Below are 21,757 nucleotides of genomic sequence, written 5' to 3' on the forward strand. Positions count from 1 at the left end.
ATCCTACTTTGTGGAATTTCACCACATGCGCTTTTGACCAAAATACCAAATTGAACTCAAGTGAAGCCAACACGCACAACCCCCCCCCCACACACACACACACACACACACACACACACACAAATGTTGATATGAACATAAAAGAGCCGCATGCGGTTCGGGAGTTGCGGCTTGGCCAAACCTGTACTATACAACTTTATTTGTATAAAATTTTCACAACAGCTGTCACACAAACAAAGCGGGAAAAACCGAAGACGTGCGTGTTCCGCCCACGCTGGATTTATTTGCACCTTTGAAAAGACACCGTATTGCCGCAGATGTGGCAAAGAGTACTTTTGGGCATCTGAGACGGAAGGATGTCCAAAGCATCACGTCACCTGCTCTGGTAGGCATGGTGGTGGGACGTTGAGGTCAACCGCTTTGGGGTTGGCTGACTCTTTGATCGCAGGATGCCACACACTTGAAGACAGAAGCAGAAAAGCAGAGCTAAATGCAAAATGTACTCACCGGTGACTCCAATTTTTTTCCCCCCTGAAGAAACAGCTGGACGGGTGGCCCCGGCTGGCCAGTGGGACTCTTGTTATTCTGACCCTTTTTAGTGCGCGTTTGGGGCAACAACCGTTTTTTGTGGCGCTCTCTTCTGGTTCAAAAGTGCCCTGCATGTGAATTTGCTTTTCCTGCCTTCTGATTGGATGAGCGCCGGTGTGACGCGGTGCCTCTGTCACCGTGGCGGGGGGTATACGTTGGCATCGGAGCGTCTGCCAACGTCTGAGACCGGCTGGCAGTGTATCGGAGGTGTCGAGTGCGGTGCCGCTGGAGCTCACTCACCAGCTGGTGTTAGGGCCACAGAATGAAGGCCAAGGAGAAGAATAGAAAGAGAAACAGAAACTTCTCCTCCAATTGTTTGATTTGTCTCTTCTGAGCTTCGATGAATTCTTTCAGCTCTTTGTTCCTCTAGGACGGACAAATGGAAAGTGGCATTCAAAAGCCAGTAAGCGTGCAAGTAAGTGCCGGGCTGGCTTTGGGCCCTTACCTGTTGCGCGCTGTGCAGCAGATCCATTCTCTCTTGGAGGATGCAAGCGTCGCGCTCCCTCAACTCGCACATCAGGGCTCGCTTCCATTGGTCCACGGCGCTCCTAAGCTCTTCTCTCTGATCCGCCGTCAGCACGTCATTCACGCCAGCGTGGCTGGCTTCTTCGCCGTCCGTGGCGGGGCAGTCCCGCTGCGGTAGCGCCTCGTACAACATGGCCTCCAGCTCCAGGATCCTCTGGGCCGCAATCCTCGTCCATCAGTGGTCCGGCGGGAGATTTGAGGGCGGCTTACCTTATGAGCCTGGTCCATGGAACACTTCCTGAAGTCCAACTCTTCATCCAGGTAGCCCTTCTGCTTGCAGAACATATCCTAGCACAGCTCAAGGTCAGAATTGTTGGGGCACATTGCCGGAGTTCCCCTTGGCTGATGTCGCGTGTCTGTCTACCTTCTCACTTTCAATGTCCAACATCTTCTGTTGAAGTGCTGACTTGGTCACTTTGATGTATTCTAACCACTGAGGAAAGGCTGCTGTCACATAAGCAGAATGCGAGAGCGTGCGTGGACGTGCGCGTTACCTTCTCGGCTAGGGTGAGAAGGGTCCTGGCGTGAATCACGACCACCTGCTCCTCGTTGGTGAGATTCTGCAAGAGCCCAAAGGCACAGCGTCAACAAGCTTCTTTCAGCGCAAAGCCTTCCAAAAGTCACATTTGAGCCGCCGAGTCTCGTGGAGTGCGAACATAAGGAGTTCGACATACACTTACGGCGTTATAGCCCAGGATGTCCAGCTTCTTCATCAGATCACTGATGACGATGTCCGGGGGAAAGGCGCAAGGAGCAATGTAAGGTGTTCTGGGACCTCGGGTTAAGGTTAGGGTTGCGAGGGACGCCTTACGTACGCTCACGCCCTCGGCCTCGCAGTAGATCTGCAAAGGGCTGAGGCCGTCTGGGAAACGGACTTGCAGAAACTTCAAGACGGGGGAGCGCCACTCCCTCTCCTGAAAGGCAGAGGCATGCATCCGTCCGTCCGTCCGTCCGTCCGTCCGTCACATCTCTGGCCTCAACACGCTTGTGCGAGTCTTCCCACCTCCAGCTCCAGGATGCGGAACTCAAGCAGTTCGTTTTGGTCTCGGATATCCTGGATGTGCTCTTTCAGACGCGCTTCTTCCGCCTCCATCCGCCTGACCTGAAAAGACAGTCAGACCTCATCTGCGGGGCTTCCCGACAGGTGTGACGCCAAGCGACTCCGCCCAGCGCCTTTCTTTCCGTCACCTTTTCGGCCAACTGCTGATTGCTCTGACGCAGCAGCTGCTTCTCCTCCACCCACTTGACATTCTAGAAGAGACAAACGCGTGGACAGCTTTGGAATGTTGTGTCATTTTCATCCACAAATTCTTTGGTTGACTGGAAAATGACATTTGCTTTTCTCCGCATTTTCCCAGCCACGTTCGGGGGGGGGGTTGGTCCAGTAATGCCAGACGGATGAGTGACTGAAGAATGTAGCTATTTTGTCTGAGAAAAAGGTGTGCTCATTGATGAGCTTACCTGTCCTTGTTGCTTCAGCGCTGACTCCAGATCTGCTACTCTGCTTTGATAGTGACCCATTTCTACCATCAGCTTTTCTCTGGTCTGAAAGGAGGAGGAGGGAGGCTCCTCCTCCTCCTTTCAGACCAGAGAACACCCGAGGCTGGGTGAGAACGGGGAGGCTGCGACCCGGCCGGGGGTTGCGGGAAGGGGCGCCACCTTGATCTCCTTCTCGGCGTCGTAGTCCCCTTTCGCTGGTCTGGGCTAGCAGAGCGTAGGCTCGTTGCAGCGCTTGATATTCTTGCGTCAGCTGGCGGTAGCGAAGCTCCGCCTCTTCATGCACACACCAATGCAACACAGCACTAGTACCAGAATCAGTCAGACCGGCGACAAAGCACCCGCGACGCAAAGACGAGTCCGATTCCAGGCTGAAGAGGAATGTTTGGTGTCAATACGCTGGCAGAAATGGCGGGCTACCTCTTCGGGTTCCGTGTCGGGGGTTCTGTCGGTGTGAAAAGACAAGGACGATCCGTCCGAGTCCACCAACACGTCTTCGTCGTAGCCGTAAAATGTTTCGATGACCTGCGGGCGCGGAAGCAAACATCTCTCTGAACAAACTGAAGCGACACCTCACGATGAATCGACGAGAGGAACGATAGCGAGAAAAAGGCCATTTCATCTTGCGCAACACCAAGCAGCCGCAAACAAACAGACTCACCTTGCAGGACCTCACGCTTTGTTCCTCCTCAGAGATTCTCGACGTCGGTATCGTAGCAGCAAATCTCTCTCCTGTCGACACAAATAATCCGCCTTTGAGATTCTTTGGATGCAAAGGGAACGAACGGCTCCGGCGCAGAAACAAACGCGACTCACAATGACATTTCTGACATGAGCTCCTGTCTCCAGAGCCTGAAAAACACGTCACCGGCGATGATTGGAGGGACGCTCGTCTTTTCCAAAAGTGACAACTACAGGGTGTGTCAGGGTTTTCCAGATTATCTTTATCGTATCATTGTGTTGCTTTGACTTTGACTGCGACCTGTAATAAATAATATTATTTATCCCTTATTTATCCCTATCGCTTATCCCTTCCTACACAAAGTCGTAAAACACCCCTTGCTATGTTTTGACTAGAGGTCAAGGGCTTCCTCTATTCAATCCACTCTTACACCCACCCTGTTTCTCTTAATTAAAATGCTCGTGCAGGAGCCGAGAGTCAGACTTCATTCGTACAACGGATGGACTCTCCACCTGCAGGTGTCCAAAAGAACTTACTTGTCTCCCGTGTGGTTCTTGCAAAATAAGTTGGAGCGAGCGCAACTCTAACAGGGTGCATTTTGCCACTAGCTGCCTACGGACAATGACGTCGCGCTCGCGGCTCATGGTTGACGGGCTGAGCAGCCGGGCAAGTCCGTCGTTTTCAGCGCACAGCGAGTGGCAAAGGCGCTGACAAAACGGGAGCTTTGAGCTGCTGAAAACGGCAAAACAAGTCTAAAGCGTGTTCAAACGCGTGCGCACAATGCTCCTGCTTGAAAGGTCGGAATTTAAGGGGCCAATTTTTTGGATGGCGGCCGCCGGCCAAGCTTTGGACGGAAAAGGTTTCCTGGCGACAGCGAGCGAGCGCGGCGCTGCCGTACGTGCACCGAGTCGCCTGCCTGAAGACCTTGGACAAGTCGTCGATGATGTGCCGCTGCTCCACAACTTGAAGGAACTCCATTTCACCGTCCTGCTGGCCGCAACCGCGGTCCAGGTCATTGAGCGAACTAGGCCTTCTCTGTGGAACACAAATGCAGTGGACTCTGTTGGCACGCCGCCGTTGTCCGCGTCGACTTACCAAGCTTGCCATCTCCTCGTTCTCCTGGGTGACAAAGCGCACTTTGTTTTCAAGGCGACACAGCACCAGCGAGAGTTCTTCATTCTTCCTGCTCAGGCGTTTGTTTTTGTACAGGAGTGGCAGAAACTGGCTTTCTGTTTCTCTCAGTCGCTTTAGCTGCAAGCATGAAGTGCGGGATGTGAAAGACGCACAACACGCGGGCCAGAACGTATCCATTCCTTTTGCATCGGTTTGAACGGAATCGTGGCTTTGGCTCCCAATAAAAGACATCTACCAGGCAACCGACTCGCTGCGCCGCTCAACTAATAAGCAAGCGCAATGGGTGCCTCGCTGGATGGCGCGCATCAAACGTAGCGCAAACCTTCAAGCGTGCCGTCAATAAATTACCAGTTCATTGCGCTCTTCAGAAAGCAGGGCGTTTCGATCCTCCAGTTTCCTGATGACTGCGCTGAGCTCAGCGATTTTCAGATGAAACCGTCGCGTGTCCCGATCCTCCTGAGACTGAAAACGCCCCGCAACACACACACACAAGCACTCGTTCAAAGTTCAAAACTGTTTTTGTGCTACCTTCCTCCAGCAACGAACTAAGTCATGCGTACTGCAAGTGTGTGATGAGGTGGCTTACGCAATGAAGAGGATTGCTAGTAGCGGCGTTGACCCCACTTCCAGGGTAGTTTAGGCCCGCCCTTTGGGAATCCCTCAGGGCAGCGATCTGCTGCTCGGCAGCCTGAGTCTGCAGCTGAAGGCGGTGGACGTGGCCGGCCCCAGGGCTTCATCCAAAACACTAACCGCTCTGTCTTTCAGCTTGATCTCATCCGTCTGGATGTACAAACGGGGAGCGCTCAGGCAGGCGGGCAAACTCATTTGCCAGAATTGTGACAAAAACAAAGAGAGCAACCGGCCAATTTTTTTCTTGAATCGACTAGAACACCTTTGCTGTGACAAAAGCGAAGCGAGCAACCGGACATTTTCTTCTTGTGAAATAGAATAGAATAGAATGCCTTAGGTGTCATTGCACTGCAGGTATACAACGAAATTGGGAACATAGCCACGCACCGCGCATCTGATCAGTCCTACCAGTCGGCGGATCTCCCTCTCGCAGTCTCTCTTGGTTCGGCTCAGCTCCTCCCGATGCTGGTGATGAGCCGATCGGAGCTCGGCCGCTCGGGACTGCCAGGCCTGCTGGGCCGCTGCCAGGGCTTCTTCCGCGCTCCTGGTGGAGGCGACACCGCTCGGTCTCCCGACACCGCCGCGTCTCCTCCACCTCCGCCAGCAAAGCGCCCCCCCTCCTCACCTGAGCAGACATTGCGCCACACCGGGCCGTTGAGACCGCAACGGAGCGCCGCGACGCTTACTGGGGACAAGCTACACAATACGGTAGCGGCCGCATCGAAGCCCGACGTGGCGTGCGGATAGTCAGACACGGATAGAGCGGATCACCTTGTCCATGGAGCCGTCCCTCAGGCTGAGGACCAAGGCATTCAGTCGCTGGATCTCTCCATCTTTGATTTTGATCACTCTCATCAGCTCCATTTCATGCTGCCGCAGTAATGTCTCCCTGGTAATGGCTAACTCTTTCTGCTTCTCCTCATGGAGTTTGCTTTTGAGTTCCGTCATGGCGGCGGTGGCACGGTGGTGCTCCGCCCGCAGGTCCTGACTTCTCTCTCTCTCCAGACAGCTGACCTGACATGACTTAGACTTAGACAAACTTTATTGTCATCTTGTCTGCACATGGTGCATACAAAACGAAATTCCGTTGCATACGTCTTACAACAAAGTAGTGATATTGCAGTTGAATAGAAGTAACATATCCTATGAAAATATATATATATACATATATACTATATATATATATATATATATATATATATATATATATATATATATTAAAAATAAGTATAAAGTGCAGCAGTGATAATTATGCAATAGTGCAAGTAGGCAAAACAGTATTCAAGAGTGTGCAGAGGAATGCTAAACCATGTATTAAACTTCTATTTAAAGGGTTTATACAAGTTCAGTAAAGTTGGTAGTGCGAGATAGTGCAAGATAGAGGTCCGTAGTGTCATAAAGTACAGTTCTGTGAATGTGTGATGCAGAGTTCAGTTTAGAGCTCAACAGTTCTAGTGTTCAACAGTCTGATGACAGCAGGGAAAAAGCTGTTGCAGAACCTGGTGGACCTGCAGCGGATGCTGCAAACCTCTTCCCAGAGGGCAGCAGGGAGAACAGTCCATGGTGGGGGTGTGATGGGTCATTGATGATGTTACGGGCACGGGACATGCAGCGCTGAGATGAAATGTCCTGAATGGAGGGAAGAGGAGCCCCTATGATCCTCTCTGCTGTCCTCACCACTCTCCTCACGTTCTTCCAATCGGAGGCGGTGCAGCCTCCACACCACACAGAGAGACAGCTTGTCAGAATGCTCTCTATGGTGCTCCTGTAGAACGTCCTCATGATGGGTGGGGGCAGGTGGGCTCTCCTCATCCTCCGCAGGAAGTACAAGCGCTTCTGTGCCCTCTTGACCAGTGCCGTAGTGTTCATAGTCCAGGTGAGGTCTTCTGTGATGTGGACCCCCAGGAATTTGGTGGTGCTGACCACCTCCACAGCTGAGCTGTTGATGATCAGTGGAGCGTGGTGAGGCTGTTTTTTCCTGAAGTCGACGATGATCTCCTTCATCTTCTCCTCATTCAGGATCAGGCTGTTTTCTCTGCACCAGCCCACCAGCTGCTCCACCTCCTCTCTGTAGTCCAGGTCGTTGTTGTCTCTGATGAGCCCCACCACCGTTGTGTCGTCTGCTGACTTCACGATGTGATTGGTGGTGAACCTGAGGACGCAGTCGTGTGTCATCAGGGTGCACAGCAGGGGGCTCAGGACGCAGCCCTGAAGGGAGCCTGTGCTGAGGGTGATGACATCAGAGGTGTTCTGTCCGACCCGGACTGACTGAGGTCTGTTGGTGAGGAAGTCTAGCAGCCAGTTGCGAAGGGGGGTGTTGAAGCCCAGGTGTTCCAATTTTCCTACCAGATGCTGTGGGATGATGGTGTTAAACGCTGAGCTGAAGTCCAGGAACAGCCTCCGCACATGGGTGTTCTTCTCCTCCAGGTGAGCCAGGCTCAGGTGAAGAACGGAGGAGATGGCGTCCTGAGTGGAGCGGTTTTGCCGGTCGGCAAACTGGAACGGGTCAAATAATAGGGGGAGTCTGGAAACGATGTGACCTTTAAGCAGCCTTTCGAAGCACTTCATCATAACCGGAGTCAGTGCAACAGGCCGGTAATCATTAAATGAGGTGATTTGAGGTTTCTTCGGCACCGGAATGATGGAGGCAGTCTTAAAGCACGCCGGCACTGTGGCTTGGCCCAGCGAGGTGTTAAAAATGTCTGTGATGACCCCAGCCAGATGACTTGCACATTCCCTGAACACACGCCCAGGAATGTTGTCGGGGCCAGGGGCCTTACAGGGGTTGACTCTCCTCAGGGTCTTCAACACATCGGCGGAGTCAAGGCAGAGTACCTCCTCTTCCTGATGGGGACAGTTTTAACTGCTGGAGTGCCGTTTAGTGCCTCGAACCTCCCAAAGAAGTTATTTAGACCATTTAGAAAGTCAGCATCAACTACACCCACCGGGGGGGGGGAGGGTGAGTTGTAGTCTGTAATCGCCCGTATGCCTTGCCACATACTCCTGATGTTTTTGACGTCGTGGAAACGATCCTGAAATTTTCGACTGCGGTCTCGCTTCGCTATCCTGATGGCACGGTTCAAGTTGGCTCTCGCTGTCCTCAGTGTCTCCTTGTCGCCAGACTTGAAGGCAGAGTTCCGCGCTCGTAGCGTTTGACGTACCTCCTCAGTCATCCAGGGTCGTTGGTTGCCCCGGGTGATGATATTCTTAGTGGTGCTGACGTCCTCGGTGCATTTGTTGATGTAGGCTGACACAGTCATGGCACACGCATGTCTAATCTACATCGGGAAAACTGGGAGGGAGGGAGGCAGGCAGGGAGGCAGGCAGGGAGGCAGGCAGGGAGGCAGGCAGTGTCTGTCTGTTGAGGTTTTCACCTTGTTCTTCTCCTGCTGAAGTTCTAACTGGACGTCCATCAGTTTGGTTCTCAGCTCGTCATTGGCGGCCTGAAGGGCGTCCGTTCGCTCCGCCTTGGCCCGCCCTGCCGGAGCTCGTTTGGACATCTCTTACTCGAGTCTCGCCCGGTCGTCAGTCAGAGATCACAACATTTGTACCTGGAGAGCACAAACGCAGCGCTGTTTTCCACTGGCTTCGAACTCAACTTCAATCGGTACCGTAACTTACAACATCATAAACATAGAACTAGCTTGACTTATTCATTGAATAAATGCATTTGGTTCTTCAAAACTGCATCACGCAACATAGCGTGACCGAGACGGCCGTTATCCACCTGCGTGAAGTTATTTGGTGAAATGAATGAGATGTTTAAGACACCATCGTTCTGTCTCTATGTAGATGAAGGTAAATAATCGATTGCTGAAGGTCCAAAGGTGTTGTGATAAACAAATAAACATATTAGTGATTAGTGACATATTTGTGATAAACATATTAGGCAGGATAATCACATATGTTAACGTGACTGCCCACACTGTATTTATTTATGGTTATTTGTTAAATCGAGTACTGTTAGACATGAAATAGGAAGTGTTTAACATAAATGGAAGACGAAAGGGGTACTCACCATTGTAGCTCCTGCTGGTCAATGATACGAGCCTCTTCTTGCAGTGGAAAACATACAGCCAACAAACACCGTGGAACCTAAAGGAATGAAATTAAACATTAACATTTAGCCTCAACCAACATTCACAGATACAACGCAACGCAAACTACACAAACGTAAATCTTTTTAAACACAATGAGTTGTACTTACCGTGTACGCTCTAGACGGTCCACTTGCAAGCGGAAAATAAAGATATTTCTGTTGATAATCGTCGTGTTTGTATCCGGTGTCTCGCTCAAGGCCATTGCGCCCACAGATTTGAATTTTGGCGAGAGTTCAGCCTATTGACGTCATTTCCGCGGTGTAATACCCGCATATCTGAAACGGCAAAGTTAAGAGTAGAGTTAAATAAAGTTTTTAGTCAACGCAATAATTTACAACCGTTGACCAGTCGAAATAATCGTCGAAATTTGGCGTCTGTGGCTGGAAGCAGACGCCGAGTTCGACATTCCTCCCAAACGCCACACTCCCTCGCTTTTCAGGGCTAAAAAAAAACAGTTGTAATTACCTTGTACGCTCTAGACGGTCAAGTTGCAAGCTGAAAACAAAAATATTTGCCTTGTTAGTCATCGTGTTACTAACAGCTGTGTCTTGTTTGCCAGAACTGCCGCTTTCCTACTTCCTGTTGCAAGCCACGCCCACGGATTATAATTTTGCCGTGAGTTCCGCCTATTGACGTCATGTCCGCGTCACATGACTGCGACGTAATATTATCTAAAACTGTTTGTGCGGTATTGTGTTGTTCTGTGCGGTATTGTGTTATTCTGTGCGGCGTCGTGTTGTTCTGTGCGGCGTCGTGTTGTTCAGTGCGGCATGGTGTTGTTCAGTGCGGCATGGTGTTGTTCAGTGCGGCATGGTGTTGTTCAGTGCGGCATAATGTTGTTCAGTGCGGCATAATGTTGTTCAGTGCGGCATGGTGTTGTTCAGTGCGGCATGGTGTTGTTCAGTGCGGCATGGTGTTGTTCAGTGCGGCATAATGTTGTTCAGTGCGCCATAATGTTGTTCAGTGCGGCATGGTGTTGTTCAGTGCGGGATGGTGTTGTTCAGTGCAGGATGGTGTTGTTCAGTGCGGCATGGTGTTGTTCAATGCGGCATGGTGTTGTTCAGTGCGGGATGGTGTTGTTCAGTGCGGCATGGTGTTGTTCAGTGCGGCATAATGTTGTTCAGTGCGGCATGGTGTTGTTCAGTGCGGCATGGTGTTGTTCAGTGCGGCATGGTGTTGTTCAGTGCGGCATGGTGTTGTTCAGTGCGGAATGGTGTTGTTCAGTGCGGCATGGTGTTGTTCAGTCCGGGATGGTGTTGTTCAATGCGGGATCGTGTTGTTCAGTGCGGGGTGGTGTTGTTCAGTGCGGGATGGTGTTGTTCAGTGCGGCATGGTGTTGTTCAATGCGGCATGGTGTTGTTCAGTGCGGGATGGTGTTGTTCATTGCGGCATGGTGTTGTTCAGTGCGGCATGGTGTTGTTCAGTGCGGCATGGTGTTGTTCAGTGCGGCATGGTGTTGTTCAGTGCGGCATAATGTTGTTCAGTGCGGCATGGTGTTGTTCAGTGTGGAAAGGTGTTATTCAGTGCAGGATGGTGTTGTTCAGTGCGGCATGGTGTTGTTCAATGCAGGATCGTGTTGTTCAGTGCAGCATAATGTTGTTCAGTGCAGCATGGTGTTGTTCAGTGCGGCATGGTGTTGTTCAATGCGGCATGGTGTTGTTCACTGCGGGATGGTGTTGTTCAATGCGGGATCGTGTTGTTCAGTGCGGCATAATGTTGTTCAGTGCAGCATGGTGTTGTTCAGTGCGGCATGGTGTTGTTCAGTGCGACATAATGTTGTTTAGTGCGGCATAATGTTGTTCAGTGCGGCATAATGTTGTTCAGTGCGGCATGGTGTTGTTCAGTGCGGCATGGTGTTGTTCAGTGCGGCATGGTGTTGTTCAGTGCAGGATGGTGTTGTTCAGTGCGGCATGGTGTTGTTCAATGCGGCATGGTGTTGTTCAGTGCGGGATGGTGTTGTTCAGTGCAGGATGGTGTTGTTCAGTGCGGCATGGTGTTGTTCAGTGCGGAATGGTGTTGTTCGATGCGGCATGGTGTTGTTCAGTGCGGCATGGTGTTGTTCAGTGCAGGATGGTGTTGTTCAATGCGGGATCGTGTTGTTCAGTGCGGCATGGTGTTGTTCAGTGCGGCATGGTGTTGTTCAGTGCGGCATAATGTTGTTCAGTGCGGCATGGTGTTGTTCAGTGCGGCATGGTGTTGTTCAGTGCGGCATGGTGTTGTTCAGTGCGGCATGGTGTTGTTCAGTGCGGCATAATGTTGTCCAGTGCGCCATAATGTTGTTCAGTGCGGCATGGTGTTGTTTAGTGCGGGATGGTGTTGTTCAGTGCAGGATGGTGTTGTTCAGTGCGGCATGGTGTTGTTCAATGCGGCATGGTGTTGTTCAATGCGGGATGGTGTTGTTCAGTGCGGCATGGTGTTGTTCAGTGCGGCATAATGTTGTTCAGTGCGGCATGGTGTTGTTCAGTGCGGCATGGTGTTGTTCAGTGCGGCATGGTGTTGTTCAGTGCGGCATGGTGTTGTTCAGTGCGGAATGGTGTTGTTCAGTGCGGCATGGTGTTGTTCAGTGCGGGATGGTGTTGTTCAATGCGGGATCGTGTTGTTCAGTGCGGGGTGGTGTTGTTCAGTGCAGGATGGTGTTGTTCAGTGCAGGATGGTGTTGTTCAGTGCGGCATGGTGTTGTTCAATGCAGGATCGTGTTGTTCAGTGCAGCATAATGTTGTTCAGTGCAGCATGGTGTTGTTCAGTGCGGCATGGTGTTGTTCAATGCGGCATGGTGTTGTTCAGTGCGGGATGGTGTTGTTCAGTGCGGCATGGTGTTTTTCAGTGCGGCATAATGTTGTTCAGTGCGGCATGGTGTTGTTCAGTGCGGCATGGTGTTGTTCAGTGCAGGATGGTGTTGTTCAGTGCGGCATGGTGTTGTTCAATGCAGGATCGTGTTGTTCAGTGCAGCATAATGTTGTTCAGTGCAGCATGGTGTTGTTCAGTGCGGCATGGTGTTGTTCAATGCGGCATGGTGTTGTTCACTGCGGGATGGTGTTGTTCAATGCGGGATCATGTTGTTCAGTGCAGCATAATGTTGTTCAGTGCAGCATGGTGTTGTTCAGTGCGGCATGGTGTTGTTCAGTGCGACATAATGTTGTTTAGTGCGGCATAATGTTGTTCAGTGCGGCATAATGTTGTTCAGTGCGGCATGGTGTTGTTCAGTGCGGCATGGTGTTGTTCAGTGCGGCATGGTGTTGTTCAGTGCAGGATGGTGTTGTTCAGTGCGGCATGGTGTTGTTTAATGCGGCATGGTGTTGTTCAGTGCGGGATGGTGTTGTTCAGTGCAGGATGGTGTCGTTCAGTGCGGCATGGTGTTGTTCAGTGCGGAATGGTGTTGTTCAGTGCGGCATGGTGTTGTTCAGTGCGGCATAATGTTGTTCAGTGCGGCATGGTGTTGTTCAGTGCGGCATGGTGTTCAGTGCGGCATGGTGTTGTTCAGTGCGGCATGGTGTTGTTCAGTGCGGCATAATGTTGTCCAGTGCGCCATAATGTTGTTCAGTGCGGCATGGTGTTGTTTAGTGCGGGATGGTGTTGTTCAGTGCAGGATGGTGTTGTTCAGTGCGGCATGGTGTTGTTCAATGCGGCATGGTGTTGTTCAGTGCGGGATGGTGTTGTTCAGTGCGGCATGGTGTTGTTCAGTGCGGCATAATGTTGTTCAGTGCGGCATGGTGTTGTTCAGTGCGGCATGGTGTTGTTCAGTGCGGCATGGTGTTGTTCAGTGCGGCATGGTGTTGTTCAGTGCGGCATGGTGTTTTTCAGTGCGGCATGGTGTTGTTCAGTGCGGGATGGTGTTCAATGCGGGATCGTGTTGTTTAGTGCGGGGTGGTGTTGTTCAGTGCAGGATGGTGTTGTTCAGTGCAGGATGGTGTTGTTCAGTGCGGCATGGTGTTGTTCAATGCAGGATCGTGTTGTTCAGTGCAGCATAATGTTGTTCAGTGCAGCATGGTGTTGTTCAGTGCGGCATGGTGTTGTTCAATGCGGCATGGTGTTGTTCAGTGCGGGATGGTGTTGTTCAGTGCGGCATGGTGTTGTTCAGTGCGGCATAATGTTGTTCAGTGCGGCATGGTGTTGTTCAGTGCGGCATGGTGTTGTTCAGTGCGACATAATGTTGTTCAGTGCGGCATAATGTTGTTCAGTGCGGCATGGTGTTGTTCAGTGCGGCATGGTGTTGTTCAGTGCGGCATGGTGTTGTTCAGTGCAGGATGGTGTTGTTCAGTGCAGGATGGTGTTGTTCAATGCGGGATGGTGTTGTTCAGTGCGGGATGGTGTTGTTCAGTGCAGGATGGTGTTGTTCAGTGCGGCATGGTGTTGTTCAATGCGGCATGGTGTTGTTCAGTGCAGGATGGTGTTGTTCAGTGCGGCATGGTGTTGTTCAATGCGGCATGGTGTTGTTCAATGCGGCATGGTGTTGTTCAGTGCGGCATGGTGTTGTTCAGTGCGGCATGGTGTTGTTCAGTGCAGCGTAATGTTGTTCAGTGCGGCATGGTGTTGTTCAGTGCGGAATGGTGTTGTTCAGTGCGGCATGGTGTTGTTCAGTGCAGGATGGTGTTGTTCAGTGCGGCATGGTGTTGCTCAGTGCGGCATGGTGTTGTTCAGTGCGGGATGGTGTTGTTCATTGCGGCATGGTGTTGTTCAGTGCGGCATGGTGTTGTTCAGTGCGGCATGGTGTTGTTCAGTGCGGCATAATGTTGTTCAGTGCGCCATAATTTTGTTCAGTGCGGCATGGTGTTGTTCAGTGCGGGATGGTGTTGTTCAGTGCAGGATGGTGTTGTTCAGTGCGGCATGGTGTTGTTCAGTGCGGCATGGTGTTGTTCAGTGCGGCATAATGTTGTTCAGTGCGGCATAATGTTGTTCAGTGCGGGATGGTGTTGTTCATTGCGGCATGGTGTTGTTCAGTGCGGCATGGTGTTGTTCAGTGCGGCATGGTGTTGTTCAGTGCGGGATGGTGTTGTTCAGTGCAGGATGGTGTTGTTCAGTGCGGCATGGTGTTGTTCAGTGCGGCATGGTGTTGTTCATTTCGGCATAATGTTGTTCAGTGCGGCATAATGTTGTTTAGTGCGGCATGGTGTTGTTCAGTGCGGGATGGTGTTGTTCAGTGCGTTATAATGTTGTTCAGTGCGGCATGGTGTTGTTCAGTGCGGCATGGTGTTGTTCAGTGCGGCATGGTGTTGTTCAGTGCGGCATAATGTTGTTCAGTGCGGCATAATGTTGTTCAGTGCGGCATGGTGTTGTTCAGTGCGGGATGGTGTTGTTCAGTGCGGGATGGTGTTGTTCAGTGCGGCATGGTGTTCAATGCGGAATGGTGTTGTTCAGTGCAGGATGGTGTTGTTCAGTGCGGCATGGTGTTGTTCAGTGCGGCATAATGTTGTTCAGTGCGGCATGGTGTTGTTCAGTGCGGCATGGTGTTGTTCAGTGCGGCATGGTGTTGTTCAGTGCGGCATAATGTTGTTCAGTGCGGCATGGTGTTGTTCAGTGCGGCATGGTGTTGTTCAGTGCGGCATAATGTTCAGTGCGGCATAATGTTGTTCAGTGCGGCATGGTGTTGTTCAGTGCGGGATGGTGTTGTTCAGTGCAGGATGGTGTTGTTCAGTGCGGCATGGTGTTCAGTGCGGGATGGTGTCTTTCAGTGCGGCATGGTGTCGTTCAGTGCGGCATGGTGTCTTTCAGTGCGGCATGGTGTCGTTCAGTGAGGCATGGTGTTGTTCAGTGCGGCATGGTGTTGTTTAGTGCGGCATGGTGTTGTTCAGTGCGGGATGGTGTTGTTCAGTGTGGCATGGTGTTCAGTGCGGCATGGTGTTGTTCAGTGCGGTATCGTGTTGTTCAGTGCGGTATCGTGTTTCTCAGTGCGGTATCGTGTTGTTCAGTGCAGTATCGTTGTGTTGTTCGTATTGTGTTTAACACTTAGCCTCTAACACTTAGCCTCTAACACTTAGCCTCTAGCATCTAGAAGGTAAATAAATAGGAAGGAAGGACTCACCGGTGACGTCTTCGCCCACGTCCAAGCGTTGTACTTTGTATTTTCATCCTTCTGACAGTGGAAAACATAGCCAACAAACACCGTGGAACCTAAACGAATGAAAGAAAACTATCATTTGGCCACAACCAACATTCACAGATACAACACAATGTGACGTGCGGGGTTGAGGTTAAAGGTTGAGTGAAGGGCCCTCGTTTTAAACTACTTTTTTGAAAAGGATTGGGAACAAGTAAGACGTATTTAATTTATTTAATGGGAAGTAGTAAGAGCTATTGAATTTAATCTATGTATTATATTCTATTGTATTGTATTCTGTTGTATTCTTTTGGATTGTATTCACACTAACCCCACTAAAACTTCAGCCCACAAAAACTCGCCTCTGGCGCCTAGCCTCTGGCACTTAGCCTCTAACACTTAGCCTTTAACACTTAGCCTTTAACACTTAGCCTTTAACACTTAGCCTAGAAGGTGAATAAATAGGGTTAAAGGTTGAGTGAAGGGACCTCGTTTTAAACTACTTTTTTGTAAAGGAGTGGGAACAAGTAAGACGTATTTAATTTATTTAATGGGAAGTAGTAAGACTTATTAAATTTATTTAATCTACTTTTCTTCCCAGGCAAAATTTGATGTGCTGCAATTCCAAATTTCCAAAGTGAATGAAGGAATGAAGTCCTTTAAATTATGATTTTGTATAAATACTAGGCATTAACACAAAATCGACGGCACAAAATGGGCAGACTTTACTTGTTTGAAAAGGACTGGTTACAAGACAGACTTTTTTAATTTATTTAATGGGAAGAAGACTTATTTAGTTTAATTGATCTATTTTTGTTCCCTGGCAAAATTCGATTTGCTGCAATTCCAAATTTCCAAAGTGAATGAAGGAAAGAAGTCGTTTAAATTATGATTTTGTTTAAATACTAGGCATAGACACAAAATATACGGCACAAAATGGGCAGACTTTACTTGTTTGAAGAGGACTGGTTACAAGACAGACTTTTCTGATTTATTTAATGGGAAGAAGACTTATTTAGTTTATTTAATCTATTTTTGTTCCCTGGCAAAATTGGATTTGCTGAAATTGTATTTTGCCAAATCTTGCCTTGAGACCTGATAGGAAGTATTAAACGCTTAGTTAAATCAATACAAGTTGGTAATAAGAGCGAGTAATGTTGGTTGAACCGATGAATGAAGGTTGAAAGCAATTTAAATTATGACTTTGTATAAATACTAGATATTAACAGAACATCTACTGCGCGAAATGGGCAGAGTTTACTTGTTTGAGAAGGAGTGGCTTATTCAAAACTAAGATTTATTTAATCTGTTTGTTCCCAGGCAAAATTGGATGTGATGCAATTCCAAATTTCACCACATGATGGTGCCCAATTTTGACTTCATAGGACATATTAAACACTTAGCTTGTTATTATGTTCAAGGTAATCAGATTTGTTTATTATTCTAATGGCCTCTTCAAAACTATTCTGGATTACTACTTTGGATCTATTCTACATTACTTGGCAACAACATACTCTGTAACAGATTAGGCAGTATAATCATATCTGTTAACTTGAGAGTGCCCACACTCAATCTACTTATCGTGATGTGTTAAATCAATTACTGTTAGACATTATTTGTCTGATAATCTACCAAATCTTTGAATTGAAGAATTTGTGATTTAATTAATAGCTTGTTGTTATGTTAAGGGTAATCAGACTTGTATATAATTCTAATGGCCTTCTTTTGAAAACTATTCTGAATTACAACTTTGGATCTTATATTACTTTGCAACAATCTACTCCGTGACAGATTAGGCAGTATAATCACATATGTTAACTTCAGTGCCCACACTGTATTTATTTATGGTTATTTGTTAAATCAAGTACTGTTAGACATGAAATAGGAAGTGTTTAACATAAATGTTATGGCTACTCACCATTGTAGCTCGCTCCTGGTCAATGATACGAGCCTCTTCTTGCAGTGGAAAACTTGCAGCCAACAAACACCGTGGAACCTAAAGGAATGAAATTAAACATTAACATTTCGCCTCGACCAATTTTCACACGTACAACGCAACGCGGCTACACTTCTGCTATTACAAACGTAAATCTCCTTAAACACAATGAGTGTTACTTACCGTGTACGCTCTAGACGGTCCAGTTGCAAGCAGAAAATAAAGATATTTCTGTTGATAATCGTCGCTGCTCAGTGGCTCACGGCCATCGCGCCAACAGATTTGAATTTTGGCGGAGGTTCGGGCAATTACGTCATATCCACGGCACATGACTGCGACGTAATACCCGCTTATCTGAAACGGCAGTTAAAAGTAGAGTTACATCAAGTTTTCTTGGAACCTAAACGAATGAAAGAAAACTATCATTTGGCCACAACCAACATTCACAGATACAACACAACGTGCGGGGTTGGGGTTAAAGATTGAGTGAAGGGCCCTCGTTTTAAACTACTGTTTTGAAAAGGAGTGGGAACAAGTAAGACGTATTTAATTTATTTAATGGGAAGTAGTAAGACTTATTAAATTTATTTAATCTACTTTTCTTCCCAGGCAAAATTTGATGTGCTGCAATTCCAAATTTCCAAAGTGAATGAAGGAATGAAGTCCTTTAAATTATGATTTTGTATAAATACTAGGCATTAACACAAAATCGACGGCACAAAATGGGCAGACTTTACTTGTTTGAAAAGGACTGGTTACAAGACAGACTTTTTTAATTTATTTAATGGGAAGAAGACTTATTTAGTTTAATTGATCTATTTTTGTTCCCTGCCAAAATTCGATTTGCTGCAATTCCAAATTTCCAAAGTGAATGAAGGAAAGAAGTCGTTTAAATTATGATTTTGTTTAAATACTAGGCATAGACACAAAATCTACGGCACAAAATGGGCAGACTTTACTTGTTTGAAGAGGACTGGTTACAAGACAGACTTTTCTGATTTATTTAATGGGAAGAGGACTTATTTAGTTTATTTAATCTATTTTTGTTCCCTGGCAAAATTGGATTTGCTGAAATTGTATTTTGCCAAATCTCGATTTGAGACCTGATAGGAAGTATTAAACGCTTAGTTAAATCAATACAAGTTGGTAATAAGAGCGAGTAATGTTGGTTGAACCGATGAATGAAGGTTGAAAGCAATTTAAATTATGACTTTGTATAAATACTAGATATTAACAGAACATCTACTGCGCAAAATGGGCAGAGTTTACTTGTTTGAGAAGGAGTGGCTTATTCAAAACTAAGATTTATGTAATCTGTTTGTTCCCAGGCAAAATTGGATGTGATGCAATTCCAAATTTCACCACATGATGGTGCCCAATTTTGACTTCATAGGACATATTAAACACTTAGCTTGTTATTATGTTCAAGGTAATCAGATTTGTTTATCATTCTAATGGCCTCTTCAAAACTATTCTGGATTACTACTTTGGATCTATTCTACATTACTTGGCAACAACATACTCTGTAACAGATTAGGCAGTATAATCACATATGTTAACTTGAGAGTGCCCACACTCAATCTACTTATCGTGATGTGTTAAATCAATTACTGTTAGACATTATTTGTCTGATAATCTACCAAATCTTTGAATTGAAGAATTTGTGATTTAATTAATAGCTTGTTCAGGGTAATCAGACTTGTATATAATTCTAATGGCCTTCTTTTGAAAACTATTCTGAATTACAACTTTGGATCTTATATTACTTTGCAACAATCTACTCCGTGACAGATTAGGCAGTATAATCACATATGTTAACTTCAGTGCCCACACTGTATTTATTTATGGTTATTTGTTAAATCAAGTACTGTTAGACATGAAATAGGAAGTGTTTAACATAAATGTTATGGCTACTCACCATTGTAGCTCGCTCCTGGTCAATGATACGAGCCTCTTCTTGCAGTGGAAAACTTGCAGCCAACAAACACCGTGGAACCTAAAGGAATGAAATTAAACATTAACATTTCGCCTCGACCAATTTTCACACGTACAACGCAACGCGGCTACACTTCTGCTATTACAAACGTAAATCTCCTTAAACACAATGAGTGTTACTTACCGTGTACGCTCTAGACGGTCCAGTTGCAAGCAGAAAATAAAGATATTTCTGTTGATAATCGTCGCTGCTCAGTGGCTCACGGCCATCGCGCCAACAGATTTGAATTTTGGCGGAGGTTCGGGCAATTACGTCATATCCGCGGCATTTGACTGCGACGTAATACCCGCTTATCTGAAACGGCAGTTAAAAGTAGAGTTACATCAAGTTTTCTTGGAACCTAAACGAATGAAAGAAAACTATCATTTGGCCACAACCAACATTCACAGATACAACACAACGTGCGGGGTTGAGGTTAAAGATTGAGTGAAGGGCCCTCGTTTTAAACTACTGTTTTGAAAAGGAGTGGGAACAAGTAAGACGTATTTAATTTATTTAATGGGAAGTAGTAAGACTTATTAAATTTATTTAATCTACTTTTCTTCCCAGGCAAAATTTGATGTGCTGCAATTCCAAATTTCCAAAGTGAATGAAGGAATGAAGTCCTTTAAATTATGATTTTGTATAAATACTAGGCATTAACACAAAATCGACGGCACAAAATGGGCAGACTTTACTTGTTTGAAAAGGACTGGTTACAAGACAGACTTTTTTAATTTATTTAATGGGAAGAAGACTTATTTAGTTTAATTGATCTATTTTTGTTCCCTGCCAAAATTCGATTTGCTGCAATTCCGAATTTCCAAAGTGAATGAAGGAAAGAAGTCGTTTAAATTATGATTTTGTTTAAATACTAGGCATAGACACAAAATCTACGGCACAAAATGGGCAGACTTTACTTGTTTGAAGAGGACTGGTTACAAGACAGACTTTTCTGATTTATTTAATGGGAAGAGGACTTATTTAGTTTATTTAATCTATTTTTGTTCCCTGGCAAAATTGGATTTGCTGAAATTGTATTTTGCCAAATCTCGATTTGAGACCTGATAGGAAGTATTAAACGCTTAGTTAAATCAATACAAGTTGGTAAGAAGAGCGAGTAATGTTGGTTGAACCGATGAATGAAGGTTGAAAGCAATTTAAATTATGACTTTGTATAAATACTAGATATTAACAGAACATCTACTGCGCAAAATGGGCAGAGTTTACTTGTTTGAGAAGGAGTGGCTTATTCAAAACTAAGATTTATGTAATCTGTTTGTTCCCAGGCAAAATTGGATGTGATGCAATTCCAAATTTCACCACATGATGGTGCCCAATTTTGACTTCATAGGACATATTAAACACTTAGCTTGTTATTATGTTCAAGGTAATCAGATTTGTTTATCATTCTAATGGCCTCTTCAAAACTATTCTGGATTACTACTTTGGATCTATTCTACATTACTTGGCAACAACATACTCTGTAACAGATTAGGCAGTATAATCACATAGGTTAACTTGAGAGTGCCCACACTCAATCTACTTATCGTGATGTGTTAAATCAATTACTGTTAGACATTATTTGTCTGATAATCTACCAAATCTTTGAATTGAAGAATTTGTGATTTAATTAATAGCTTGTTCGGGGTAATCAGACTTGTATATAATTCTAATGGCCTTCTTTTGAAAACTATTCTGAATTACAACTTTGGATCTTATATTACTTTGCAACAATCTACTCGGTGACAGATTAGGCAGTATAATCACATATGTTAACTTCAGTGCCCACACTGTATTTATTTATGGTTATTTGTTAAATCAAGTACTGTTAGACATGAAATAGGAAGTGTTTAACATAAATGTTATGGCTACTCACCATTGTAGCTCGCTCCTGGTCAATGATATGAGCCTCTTCTTGCAGTGGAAAACTTGCAGCCAACAAACACCGTGGAACCTAAAGGAATGAAATTAAACATTAACATTTCGCCCGGACCAACATTCACACGTACAACGCAACGCGGCTACACTTCTGCTATTACAAACGTAAATCTCCTTAAACACAACGAGTGTTACTTACCGTGTACGCTCTAGGCAAAATTGGATGTGATGCAATTCCAAATCTATCTGAAACGGCAGTTAAAAGTAGAGTTACATCAAGTTTTCTTTTTTAATCAACACAATCATTTACAACCGTTGACCAGAAAGAATCGTCGAAATTCGACGTCCCCCACAAACGCCACGCTCACTCGCTTTTCAGGGCAACAAAAGTACTTCTTTTTAAAAACGATGAGTTGTACTTACCGTGTACGCTCTGGACGGTCCAGTTGCAAGCAGAAAATAAAAATATTTCTCTTGTTAGTCGTATGTTACCATCCGCTGTGTCTTTGTCAACATCGCCGCCATTTTCCTACTTCCTGCCGCGAGCCACGCCCACGGATTTAAATTTGGGCGGAAGCTCTTTCCATTGGCGTCGTTTTCGCGTATAGCAAATCCGATTGGTTGGGAAGGGTTATGCAGCCGAGGAGTCCTGTGATCGGTGGGATGTAAAGTAGGCGTCGACGTCACGTCCGCGTCACGTGACCACGACGTGGCAGACGTCAAATAGCAACCGCTGTTTTGTTTAGTAGACTTACAGTTGTTATGCATTGACATA

The 21,757-nt window shown here is 46.7% G+C and overlaps 1 pseudogene; it reads right to left on the reverse strand.

Moving 5' to 3' along the window:
* Positions 1 to 310: 310 nt before the first annotated feature.
* Positions 311 to 21,757, reverse strand: LOC148377943 (janus kinase and microtubule-interacting protein 3-like; annotated as a pseudogene).

Source organism: Syngnathus floridae, unplaced genomic scaffold (assembly GCF_059516105.1).
Source record: "Syngnathus floridae isolate MCC-2025c unplaced genomic scaffold, RoL_Sflo_1.0 HiC_scaffold_74, whole genome shotgun sequence".
NCBI classification, from domain to species: domain Eukaryota; kingdom Metazoa; phylum Chordata; class Actinopteri; order Syngnathiformes; family Syngnathidae; genus Syngnathus; species Syngnathus floridae.